The 13,753-nt window shown below is 43.5% G+C and overlaps 1 pseudogene; it reads right to left on the reverse strand.

Annotated features, from left to right (window-relative positions):
• Positions 1 to 362: 362 nt before the first annotated feature.
• On the reverse strand, positions 363 to 1,320 carry LOC104670222 (annotated as a pseudogene).
• Positions 1,321 to 13,753: the final 12,433 nt, after the last annotated feature.

Below are 13,753 nucleotides of genomic sequence, written 5' to 3' on the forward strand. Positions count from 1 at the left end.
GTGGGTCATCTAAATCGGTAAATAAGTAGAGGTATACTTATACAATGGAAAGCTTCTCAGCTATCAAAAAGAATGGCCTACTGACTCTCAGAACGGATGAATCTCAATAGCATTATGTAAAGTGAAAGAAAAGAAGATAAAGACAAAACACTGTATAATTCCATTTATTTGCTTATTCATTTTTTCCGTTGGAACCTTTTACTCTGTTTTGTTGACGCTTAAGGAAAACAGCCTTGCCCATAACTCACTGTGGCCTGGAGTCATGACACCAACTCATTGTGACCAATTACAAAAGAGGCCAAACCGCATTCTTCTTAGAAGGTCTATTCAGTTAATAAATGGCACTTAACTGATGGTTTTCTTCATATAAACTCTAACAAGAACTCCTAAGTTGCACTGATTATGCCCCCAAGAGATAAGGGACCGATGGTAATTCAGATGAGCACCTCTGAAAAGATTGATCGATCAGTTTTCTGTCCCATTCCGGACAGATGTTTTGGAAAACCTTGAGGAAAGACTGAAATTCCCCACCAGTCTGAGACTGTGTGCTAGTTTTTACAACATTAATTAGAAAAAACAAGAATCCCAACATGGCACCCGATAGACCTCCACAGAGAAAATCATTGACCAAATGAGCACTGGGAGTCGCTGCGGTAGGCAGATGCTCCTTAAAGGCACCTCCAGGCCGAAAAAAAAAAAAAAAAAAAAAAAAAAAAAAGAAAAAAAAAAAAAAAGACATTGCTAAGTCCATTCCGGAAAAGAACGGGCAGCAAGTCTCAACAACGCTCTCCAATTCCACGGAACTTCAGTGCCTTGAAAGCCTTATAAGTGCTGGTAAATGTGTCCTGATGCCTGTGGCCTTGAAGCAATGTCTGAACTCCTTCCAGTGGAGTGAAAATTGCTTCTGTTGTCCCTGCAAGCGCTGCTGCTACGACACGGGTTGCAAACTCTGGAGCACTGACACATTTGTGGAGAAGGCAGGATAAATCCTCCTACAGATCAACGTAAGTGCAAGTGTGGTTATCTTTTACATCAATGAGGGAAGGATTCCAGGATACAAGTTTCGAAATCCATCCCTTCTCAACTGAAGTATTGCATCCCGGGTTTTGATGGCATACAGCTGTTGTTGGAAGAGGATCTTCTGAATGGGAAATGTGATTATTACATGTTGAAGGCTACACAGCAGCCACACAAGTCATGCTTCATTTCACCAACATTTATAATATGAGGTGATATATCTTGTTTTGAAGATGTTAGTATTGGTGGCCTCTTTTCATGAGCTTCTGAATCCATCATGTTGCTTAAGATCTTTCTGGGGCTGGGCACGGTGGCTCATGCCTGTAATCCTAGCACTTTGGGAGGCCGAGGTGGGTGGATTGCATGAGGTCAGGAGTTTGAGACCAGTCTGGCCAACATGGTGAAACCCTGTCTCTACTAAAAATACAACAAAATTAGCCAGGTATGGTGGTGAGCACCTGTAATCCTAGCTACTTGGGAGGCTGAGGCAGGGGAATTGCTTGAACCAGGGAGGTGGAGGTTGCAGTGAGCCGAGATCGCACCACTGTACTCCAGTCTGGACGACAGAGTGAGACTCCGTCTCAGAAAAAAAAATTTTGTTTGGTGCAGTGGTTCATGCCTGTAATCCCAGCATTTTGGGAGGCTGAGGCGGGCAGATCACATGAGGCCAGGCCCTTGAGACCAGCCTGACCAACATGGAGAAACCCCGTCTCTACTAAAAATACAAAATTAGCCAGGTGTGGTGACGCATGCCTGTAATCCCAGCTACTCCGGAGGCTGAGGCAGGAGAATTGCTTGAACCTGGGAGACGGAGGTTGCGGTGAGCCGAGATCGCGCCACTGCACTCCAGCCTGGGCAAGAGCAAAACTGTTTCAAAAAAAAAAAAAAAAGATCTTTCTTTTTCATGAAGGGCCTTTTTTCTTTGCAGGATGATAGCTGTTTGATAATGTTCCCAGTTTCTTCCATTGTTATTGTTCTGTTAGGTTCTCTTTTCTGAAGTCAATTTTGATAACTGGATTTCCCATTGCCAAGGCATCCTACAGCCCAGTGAGTGAGCCAGGGCCCATGCAGGCACCTATAATTCCATTTATATGAAAAATGTAAAAGGGCTAACGTGTAGTGACATAAAGCAAGACAGTGGTTTCCAGAAATAGGTGGCTGGGAACTGATTACAAAAGATAGTAGGCAACTTTTCAAGGGTGAGGAAAATGTTTTCTATCATGAATATGGGGGTGGCTGTAATTGTTTACATTTGTCAATCTTACCAAACTGCAAACTTACAATTCCTGCATTTTCTTATCCATAAAATATACCTCAATAATGCTGATTAGAAAAGGGGCTTGTATCTGAGCCAATCACTGGCAAACAGAATAGAATTACCTGGACCAACTTCAGTTTATCAAGATTCACTCCCCCAGGGTGAAAAAGTGCTCCTCTTCCCTCAAAACAGCCTATCTTCAACCTGGAAGGAAGGTAGGGTTACAACCAGCAATGTCTTCTGCCCTGGGTCAGCTACCTGCAGACTTTTGAGAACATTATTGAAATGATGGACTCTTCATCTCATAATTAAAATCCAGTCTTTCATAGTACTAATTACCTATTGAATCAAAACTGTGCAGAATGTTAATGAAAAATAGCCAGTCAATTAGAAGTCACATATCAAACAAAACCTTCAGCTCAATGAGCAGGCAACCAAGGAAGAGTACATTAAGCTGCTCTGGAACAAGTTGTGACACTGTGACCAGCACATGTGGTATGTGACCTTCTTTTAACTCTTCTTTTCCTTCGCTCCATATGGGTTATTTTATTTTCAATCCTTGGCTGCTTAGTTTGTCCTTCTGGCTCTGAAGGGAGGTCATTTTTGGCCTAAATCAGAGAGGAAAGGCATATGCTGCTTAGCTCTTGAAATGTTTATTTTTCTCAGCTACATATGTTTTGCTTCCTTGTCTAATGTCTGTTCTGAAATTTAAGAAGTCTGCCTTACACTGATGGTTCTCATTACAATGGATCTAGGGTGGTCCCAGCTTCTCGCTAGCATTTTATGTGTGAGTTACAGAGCTATGCATAACTTCTGCTCTGCTACTAGTGATGCATTATTGGTACTTACGGAATTCAGGCACAGATTAACTGAGATCTGGTATCAGCTCACTTGAAACATCTGATATTTAAGAAAGTCAATCTAATAGAAAAATAATCGGTGCATTCTTTGAGATTCTTTAGGTCCTAGATACCTTAGGAATGTAGGTAATCAAAAAACAAACAAGCCTGGCCTCATTATCTCAGTCTCTTTTCTTCGTCAAAGCCCTCCCTGAGTTAATAAAGATGTAAAGCTGTGCCCTGGGCTCTAAAGAAGGTTAATATGAGAATCTGTTTGAATAGCACTGTGTCTTGGAAACCTGTAACTAAAAGTATTGTCCATTATGCTGATAATCCACAAATACATTCACTCCTGAAATTATGTATGCTTCAGTGTTTGTCTCTGCAGATAAACGTCCATGTTTTCTTTCATTAGAAAATGAAAACCTTGGCCGGGCGCGGTGGCTCAAGCCTGTAATCCCAGCACTTTGGGAGGCCGAGACGGGCGGATCACGAGGTCAGGAGATCGAGACCATCCTGGCTAACACGGTGAAACCCCATCTCTACTGAAAAATACAAAGAACTAGCCGGGCGAGGTGGCGGGCGCCTGTAGTCCCAGCTACTTGGGAGGCCGAGACAGGAGAATGGCGTGAACCTGGGAGGCGGAGCTTGCAGTGAGCTGAGATCCGGCCACTGCACTCCAGCCTGGGTGACAGAGCGAGACTCCGTCTCAAAAAAAAAAAAAAAAAAAAGAAAGAAAATGAAAACCTTGCAGCCCTTAGTTGTCAGGAAACACAAAAGCGAAACCTACCGCAGAATCATGATGATGAGTGTAGCGTAGATACAACTGAGATATTTGCTTTTGTAAATGGTCTCCATAAGAGCCCCCGGCAAAGGCTCACCTCTAGGGACCTGGGCCCTCTAGACAACATGACTCTAGACTCACTTCTTTCTTAAGGCCCTTCTTGCTCCTAGTAAAGTTCTCATTCCACACCTGGAATTGGTAATGCATTGTCTCAGGACACACTTGGAGAACGTCTGGAGCAGAAGGAAAAGAACCTCCCCATCCTAGCATGGATTAGGGTTTCCTGAATTGGGGTCCTCAAGAGAACCCCAAGCTGCTCCAATAATAAGCTTCCCTGTTTGCCGCAAACTCCATCTGAACAGCTACCTTGTGGAGAGCGGTCCTGATTGTGCTTTGGATGCTGGCATGGCTTGATCTTGCCCATCCCTGTCTCTCTTGCTCTCCATTTCTTCTTCTCCATGCTCAGCTGGAATTCCTAGACCTGAGTTCCAGCTCTCATGTGTCTCCCGATAATGTCCTAGCGTAGTCTACAAGAATTTCTCAGTGGTCCTCATTAACACTATTTTCCTAATATTTCTGGTTCTCCTCCACTTACAGACACATAATAGGACCCCACTATCATGGTTTCTTGAGGTTAGTTATGACCAGGTGACTTGCCATGGCCTATGGAATATAAACAGAAACTTTAAGAGCCAGTGTGGGACTTACTTCTTTGCTTGCCTCAGTTGGAAGCATATGTTGAAACGAAGCTTCCATCAGCTTGGATCCCTGAGTTACAATAGTGAACGGAGCCCACTGCTAACCCACAATCATCGAGAAAGAGATCTCTGTTTTATGCTTCAGAGGTTGCGGACTAGTTTGTATAACCTAGCCTATCCCCGTATTATGTCCTCTCCTGGGTTGGTATTTAATTTTTCTGTTTTCCCAGGATTGTATAATATTTTCACATCCTGTATTTCATTGGATATTTCAGGACTAAGTTTGACTTGTTTTTTTTTTTATTTTACACTTTATTATCGATCATTATTGTTAGCGACATCGACATCCATGTTTACGACCTTTAGCATCTTAGAATCAGTTCCTGCCCACCTTACCTGTAGAACGTTTCTTCTTCGTATCAGCAAAATCACTAAATCAAACCTTTCTTCCAAATTCCAAACTCCACACCCCTCTGCCTGGATTCATCTTGATTAAGCTACTTAAGGCATTGCCTGTTTCGTCATTGAAAAACAATGCTAATCGGCCTACCTTATCTCCTAGGGCTGTTGTGGGGACTCAGTGAAACAAAGCACAAAAGCCTGGGCCCAGTCTCTGGCGCATTACATGCGCTCGGGAGCTGCCTGCTCTGCTAATCGTTGTCATTATGATGTGCTATCAGCAACCGCTCTCTACCACACTCTACATTCTTGATATTTCGGATATTTTGTTCTAATTCTAATTTTGTTTTAAATTGCTAATTCTTGATCTATCAGCTTCCTTTGACGAGGGAGGACTCCTGTGTTTTAGCTCCTTGCGTCCAGGCTGTGGCTCCCCCTAAATCACTCATCCCTTAACCTGGAGTTGACTGCAGACGCGTGAAGGAGCTCAGGAAGGCCAGCAGAAAAAGCATCCAACTGAGCCTGTCTAGCTGGCAAAACACAGGATCATCTTGAGGAAAATAAATGATTGTTGCTCTAAACCATTAAGTTTGGGGTTGATTTATGATACAGCAAAAATGAAAGTACACTTTTTAGCTCTGCAAACTCAAGCAGGTTAGCTAGCCTCTGTGAATCTCTGTGGCTTTACCCAGAAAATGGGAATCATATTCATCTTGCATAAGCCGGGCGCAGTGGCTCATGCCTGTAATCCCAGCACTTTGGGAGGCTGAAGTGGATGGATCACCTGAGGTCAGGAGTTCGAGACCAGCCTGGCCAACATGACAAAACCCCATCTCTACTACAATTACAAAAAAATTAGCCGGACATGGTGGCGGGAGCCTGTAATCCCAGCTACTTGGGAGGCTGAGGCAGGAGAATAGCTTGAACCCGAGAAGCAGAGGTTGCAGTGAGCTGAGATTGAGCCATTGTACTCCAGCCTGGGCAACAAGAGTGAAACTCCGCCTCAAAAAAACACAAAAATTTACCTTGCATATGAGGATTAAGCAGCTGGCATAGTAATGGCTCAGCAAAGGGCATGTCACTTATCTTCTCTGTAACTTTCTGGTGTCCTCATCATGACCATTCTTTCCTCCTTTGTCCTTTCTCCTTCCTCAAATGTTCCTACTCCAGCTCTCACCTTCAGTAGCTCAATCCTGGATCCCCTTTTCCGGGAAGGCTCCCGGCGTTTTCTAGAAACCCTCTTGTCTTGCTCTCACTTCAGTTCTCCGTGACCTTTCTCTGCACAGTCTCAACTTGGTGAGCTCCTGCACACCAGTGACTTTGAGGTCACACAGAGAAGACTCGATTTTCTGGCCTCAGCCACAATCTCCATCTGTCTTGAATTTCCAGCTGTTTTTCTAACACTGCCATTTGACTAACTGGTAACACCGAAATGATAACAATCAAACTGTGCTCATGATTTCCTCTCCCGTCGGTTCATCTTCCATCTAACCGTTCTTTTTTTCACTCTCAGAAAGAACATTTTAAGTCTACAATTTCCTTGATCATCTGCATCCAATTAGTCACTAAGTCATGTTTCTTTGTTTGAAATCTCATCTGATTCACCCTTCTTCATTCTCACTGCACATTTCTCTTCTATGTTTCCCACCTCCACCCATATGGCCACTTCCATTTATTTTCATTCCGCTCTTTCCATTTACTGCTAGCAGGTAGATTTTCATTTAAAAAAAAAAAAAAAGATTGCTACCTTGTTCTTGTGCTTAAAAATTGATAATAAGCCAGGTATGGTGGCTCACACCTGTAATCCCAGCCCTTTGGGGGGCCGAGGCGGGTGGATCACTTGAGGTCAGGAGTTGGAGACCAGCCTGGCTAATATGGTGAAGACCCATCTGTACTAAAAGTACAAAACTTAGACGCGTGTGGTGGCACGCGTCTGTAATCCCAGCTACCTGGGAGGCTGAGACAGGAGAATTGCTTGAACTAGGGAGGCAGAGCCAAGATCATGCCACTGCACTCCAGCCTGGGTGATAGAGTGAGACACCTTCTCAAAAAAAAAAAAAAGAGTTGATAATAATTTCCCATTGCCTGCAGGATTCAAATGTATCTCTCATGTCTCACTAATTGCTCCATGCAAAGGGTCCTTTCTTAGTCCAATATCTCCATAGACAGATCCTGAAGCAAAGATGAAAATGCTGATGGTTTATGCTTTGAGACATGCAAATTCATGGCAACAAAGAAGAAAATGAAGAGAGAGATGGGGAGTAACCTAGAGATGTGTGACTCCCTGGTACTGCTTCACCGGGAAGAAACGCAGCACGGGCTTGGCGGCGTATCTGCACCCTGGACTTGTCCAGGTGGGCTGCTTGGAGAAACTGGGCCTGGCAGAGGAGCATAGTAGAGAGAAACAGGAGGAGAGCCTGTCTAGCTCTCTCCCTCTTCTATTTCTCATTGGTCAAAATTCATCCCATGGAGAGTAAACTGACCCCCGCTTCTGGGTTTCATCATCTGTCCCCCTCAATTGCTACTTAGGGTGCCAGATTGTACACAGTGTGGCGTGGTGTTTCACCTAAGCCCAGAAGCGTAGGGAGGAGGAGAAACTCCAACAACAGCCAGGAAGAAGCCAGATAGGAGAGCCCAACGGCCCTCATACAGCCTGCCTATGGCTCTGCCCCATCCAAACATTTCCAGTGTTGTCTCTACGCCCCTGCCAAAGTGATTCCCCACAACTTTTTCTGTTTTCTTGCCCCTTTCAAAACTAGACTTATCCTGCATTGACTGTTGGCATCTCACCCGCTTCGTGGAGCTCTTCCTGTCCACCTGTGGAAGGCAGGCGCCATCTTGCTTGTTGGCCAGCAGCACCCTCCTCCTCTCAGCACTCCCTTCTCTGTCTGGGGGAGGATTCCCCACGGGTAAAACCTCTTTCTTACTCCTAGCTCCTCCTGTGGAAGAGAAGGGAAGGTCAAGGCTTCCTCACTGCCCACCTGGGGCATACAATGTAAGCTCAGCCAATCAGTTACTGGCTCTCCAGGCTTTGAGCCTTGAGCTGGTGAAACAAAGATGCAGTGAACATTTGAAGGTCAGACAGCCCCAGGTGCAGCAGTCTGCTTCAGCTAGACTGTTTTTGGTGGGTGACCTTGGGCATGGATTCTGTTGCATAGCACCTGTGACTCTCTTGGTTCCTGTTTTCCAAGCCCTCCTCTACAAGTTCCCATGGATTCTATGATCCCCATTCTCCCTGCTGTGATATCCCTCTGATTAACTTGCCTTTGTTTAAGGTGGCCAGAGGCAGCTTTTGTTGCTTGTGACTCAGAACTGTTTATACTTAGCAGCTTACATTACTTTCTGCCACCTTGGGACTTTTATACCATTTAGAGCTAGTTTATGAAACATGCTTAGCATAATGCCTGGAACATAGCAAACACACAACTGCAACCAAACTACATTTTTGTCAAAATCAACAAATATTTGTCAAGTTTCAGACACTATGGGGGAGTGGGAAAGCAAAATAAACTGAGAAGGAGCATGTGTTTCTTATTTAATAGGAAAAACATGTTTATAAAATCAACAGCAGTTGCAACCGAGATTGTATTACAGAGCGCATCAGGGCCACAAGGGAGCAAGTAGTTGGTGAGTTCTGGAACAATCATAGAAGGCTTCCTGAGGGAGGAGATTTTTTACTTGGGTGCTCAAGAAAGACCAGGAATTCAAAGATGGGGAAAGGAAGGGCTGGGCATCATAGATAGTGGGAAACGCAGCTGAGCTCTGAAAGGATGGGCTGCTAAGTGGGAGAGTGAACAGTTTAGGGTAGGCAGTGTGTTTGCCTGGCAATTCTAAAGGCCCCTTAATGACCGTGGGCAGGAGTTGAAATGAGATGGGTTGGCATGATTCTCTAGCCACCTTCAGTGGCCATGGTGCAGTCCATCTTCTCCCATATTCTGCTTAAATCTCCAACTCTCCCATGGTAAAGGTGGAGTTGGAGATTTAAGCAGCCTAAGCGAGACAATGGGTGTAAAGTACGATTTGAAGATTCAGTACCTGCTAACAGTTGTTATTATCACTGTCATTACTTCTTCTTCTTCTTCTTTTTTTTTTTTTTGGAGACAGAGCCTTGCTCTGTTGCTCAGGCTGGGATGCAGTGGAGCAATCTCAGCTCACTGCAAGCTCTGCCTCCCGGGTTCAAACAATTCTCAGGCCTCAGCCTCCCAGGTAGGTGGGACTAGAGGCGCCTACCACAATGCGTGGCTAATTTTTTGTATTTTAGTAGAGACAGGGTTTCACCATGTTGCCCAGGGTGGTCTCAAACTCCTGAGCTCAGGCAATCTGCTCATTAGACCTCCCAAAGAGCTAGGATTACAGGAGTGAGCCACTGTGCCCAGCCAGTGACTACTACGTCTAGCAAAAGATTCGGTTATTTACATTTTACAGAGGAGGAAACTGAGGCTCAGAAAAGGTAACTGACCTGTTGAAGGGTCAAATCGCTCACAATTTCTGGAGCTACAATTTTAATTTCAGTCTTCTGACCTTCACATATCCAATGTGTTGCTTCTCAAGATTAAATGAGATCCTGTAAAATGCTTTTTGATAAAAAAAAATACTGTCTTTTCAGGCAACTGATCTTATTACTTAGTAACATCTTCTTCCTAAAATTTGAATATTGTCCTTGCCACTAAGCCAATGCCAGGTTTACGAGTTATTTAACTCAAATTTCGCTTCTTGATGACAGGTCTGGAGATGTGTCATAAAATGACACAAGTGGGCATCGTGAGGCAAGCATGAAGAAGCCCTTGGAGAACCTAAAGTGTAAAATGTTGTAGAATATTTGCCTCCATTGGAAACAAATAGTAGAAGAAATTAGTAAAAAGCTGAAGGAAGGCTGGGCGCTTAGAATCATGCCTGTAATCCCAGCACTTTGGGAGGCCGAGCTGGGGAGATCACAAGGTCAGGAGTTCAAGACCAGCCTGGCCAACATGGTGAAACCCCATATCTACTAAATACACAAAAATTAGCTGGGTGCAGTGCATGTCTGTAGTCCTAGCTACTTGGGAGCGTGAGGTGGGAGGATCACTTGAATTGGGAGGTGGAGGTTGCAGTGAGCCGAGATTGTGCCACTGCACTCCAGCCTGGGCAACAGAGCAAGACTCTGTCTCAAAAAAAATAATAATAAATAAATTGCTGAAGGAAGCTCCAATAATAGTGAGTGGTGTAATACAAATGACACAATGACAAGTATCTTTATAAACATGTATTTCTGACTTTCCAGATAATTGGTGTCCAGCTATAAATTTTTTATTTGCAGGGCTGGGCCCAGTGGCTTTGGGAGGCTGAGGCGGGTGGATCACGAGGTCAGGAGTTTGAGACCAGCCTGACCAACATGGTGAACCCCCATCTCTAAAAAAAAAAAAAAAATTAGCTGGAAACAGTGGTGCACGCCTGTAGTCCCAGCTACTTGGGAGGCTGAGGCAGGAGAATCACTTGAACCCGGGAAGCGGAGGTTGCAGTGAGCCAAGATCGCGCCACTGCACTCCAGCCTGGGTGACGGAGTGAGACTCTATCTCAAAAATAAATAAATAAATAAATAAACAAAAAATTCGTATTTGCTGCTACTGTTGCAAACTTTGCTTTCGGAGTCTGACTTTCCTGTTGAAAGGCTGCATTGTTACAGATACCCAGCAGGCAGGGATGTACTGCAGAGTCCTGGGGACAAATGCTATCTACGTGTCCGTATGAACAGCTGTCTTCTAGACCCCTCCAATTTGGCTTCCTCTTCCTCTATAAAAGAAAAACACACCCACCAAGTTCCCTAAGGACCAATTCCCTGCCAAAACCAATTTTTAAAAGTCTTTTTAGTTTTTTATACAGCTGGCTGCTATTTTCTTGTAGCCTCCATCCACTCCTTGGCTTTAGGGAGATGCCCTTTCTTAGCTCACATCTCCCCTCTGGGTCTCTAGTGCTTCTTGCTACATAAATAAGAGGACAGATAATAGTTCATCTCTTTGCAAATGTCCAATTGCCTTTTATAAGCATGTGCTGAAAAGCTCCATTAGAGCCCCACATTATCGTCTTATGGCAGCTGTACAACACTCTTCCTAACCCACGGCCATGAAGATGACATCATAGAATAAACTACTATCGAATGTTTACTTGATGCCAGGAACAATGCTAACAATTCTGTGTTCATTATGTCATTCAATTCTCATCTTTTGATATACGTCTTATTTTTATCCCCATTTAATAGTAAAATGGGGATATTTTATAGTAAAATGAGTAAACTGAGGACAAGAAAGTGAAGTAATTTTCCACAAATCATCCAATCAAGTAAATGTGAGAGCTAGTATTTGGTCCCAGGCAGTTTGAGTCCTGAATTGTTTAACCACTGCTTTTTCTTGTGAAACATCTTTGTTAAATCCTATTTAAATGTATTTTTTTACATTATACTCTGGAAATGCAGCTATGTAAATGTAAAATACTACAAGGCCCTTAAGAAGAGATTAAATGTCAAAAGGCAGACGCTGCCTGCTGCTGTGGCACATACCTGTAGACTCAGCTACACCACAGGCTGAGGCAGGAGACTTTCTTGAGGCCAAGAGTTCTGGCCTGGAGTGTGCTATGTCAATCAGGTGTCCACGCTAAGTTCCACTGCAGTAATGGTGATCTCTCAGGAGTGGAGGACAACCAGTTTGCTTAAGGAGAGGTGAACTGGCCAAGTTAGGAAATGGAGAAGGCCAAAATTCCCGTGCTGATCAATAGTAGGACTGCACTGTGAATAGTCACTGCACTCCCTCTTGGGCAATGTAGCAAGGCCTCATATATATATATATATATATATATATATATATATATATATATATTTTTTTTTTTTTTTTTTTTTTTTCTTTTGAGACAGAGTCTCACTGTGTCCCCCAGGCTGGGGTGCAATAGCGCAATCTCGGCTCACTGCAACCTCTACCTCCTGGGTTCAAGCAATTCTCCTGCCTCAGCCTCCCGAGTAGCTGGGATTACAGGCGCCCACCACCATGCCAGGCTAATTTTCGTATTTTTAGTAGAGACGGGGTTTTGTCATGTTGGCCAGGCTGGTCTCAAACTCCTGACCTCAGGTGACCCGCCCACCTCGGCTTCCCAAAGTGTTGGGATTATAGGCATGAGCCACCGTGTCCAGCCACTCTCATCTCTTTAATAAAAGAAAAAAAGAGTTTTAAGTAAAAAATAAGAAAGCAGATGCTATCTGACATTCTCTATGGTCCTTAATGGAAGGTAGATATATTAATATAAAAAAGTGCCCAATTTCAAGTGACAAAAACCCAACTCAAAATAGTTAAAGAGAGAGGAAAGTTTAAGGAAGACTTGAAAAACAAAGATGGTGCTGAGGCTCAGATAACCTCTGCCTTAAATAAAGGTCTAAGATGGTGACTGTGATTTGTCAAGACAGAGGATGATAGCCAGAGTGGGAGGAGTGTCCTAGGGATAAGGTCATGTTGTGTAAATTGGATCTTCTTCTTCTTCTTCTTCTTCTCCTTCTCCTTCTCCTTCTCCTTCTCCTTCTCCTTCTCCTTCTCCTTCTTCTCCTTCTCCTTCTCCTTCTTCTTCTTCTTTTTTTTTTTTTTCGAGACAGAGTTTTGCTCTGTTGCCCAGGCTGGAGTGCAGTGGCATGATCTTTGCTCACTGTACCCTCCACTTCCCAGGTTCAAGCGATTCTCCTGCTTCAGCTTCCTGAGTAGGTGGGATTACACGCACACACCACCAACCCGGCTAATTTTTGTATTTTTAGTAGAGATGGGGTTTTGCCATATTAGCCAGGCTAGTCTTGAACTCCTGACCTCAGGTGATCCACCTGCCTTGGCCTCACAAAGGGTTGGGATTACAGGTGCCCGCCACCACGCCTGGCCTGGATATTCTCCTGCTCACCACAGAGCCACAGGAAGGTGATTCTCAGAAAGTAAGTGGGAATGTAGTTACACCATCCCACAGATGTTCTGTACAACAGAGAGGCTAGGAAATTTCTATTAAAAATGTTCTCTAAGAAATGTTGTCAAAGGTAAAGGCCTAAATCAAATGGCGATAACCATTTTCATTTAATAAGGCTGTTGCGGGCCAAGCAAATCATGTAAGGCTTCTGATGTTAATCATTTTACTCACATGGTTCTATACTCTCACAAACAAGTAAAAGCAATGGGATTTTGAAAAGTAAAAATTCCCCTGACATTGAAGCAGATATACAACAATATCTGAGGCAAAGAAAAGCCATGGATGCCCAGAAAAAGAACAATTTTGTGAGAAATATTAAAATGAGAACATAATATTTAAATCAAAATTATTTCAAAGTTAAGAAATTCAGAATTAGTTAGAGGCATGCTACTCAGGCCTGGAACATACTCAGGATAAGATTCAGCTTTGAGGGAAGATTTGTTTTCTTCTGAAAGTGACTCTTGTGAAGTAGCTACTTCATTATTTTTCATACATTTCTAATTTTTACTTTAAAATACATAATCTGTTGAAAAGCCATCACAATTTACTTTTATTACCTGCACGAAAGAGGGCCTGGTTATTCAAGTTATAGGATATTTTAGGCTAAGGCTAGGTTGCCCTTTTAAAGGACTCTAAAATACAATGGCTTAAATCAAATACCACTTTATCTCTTTCAGCCATTATGCAGTCTAGGCAGCCAGATGACTTTTTCTCTTTTCTTTTCTTTTTTTTTTTTTTTTTTTTTGAGACAAGAGTTTCACTCTTGTTGCCGAGGCTGGAGTGCAATGGCATGATC

Source organism: Rhinopithecus roxellana, chromosome 21 (assembly GCF_007565055.1).
Source record: "Rhinopithecus roxellana isolate Shanxi Qingling chromosome 21, ASM756505v1, whole genome shotgun sequence".
In the NCBI taxonomy this organism is placed as follows: domain Eukaryota; kingdom Metazoa; phylum Chordata; class Mammalia; order Primates; family Cercopithecidae; genus Rhinopithecus; species Rhinopithecus roxellana.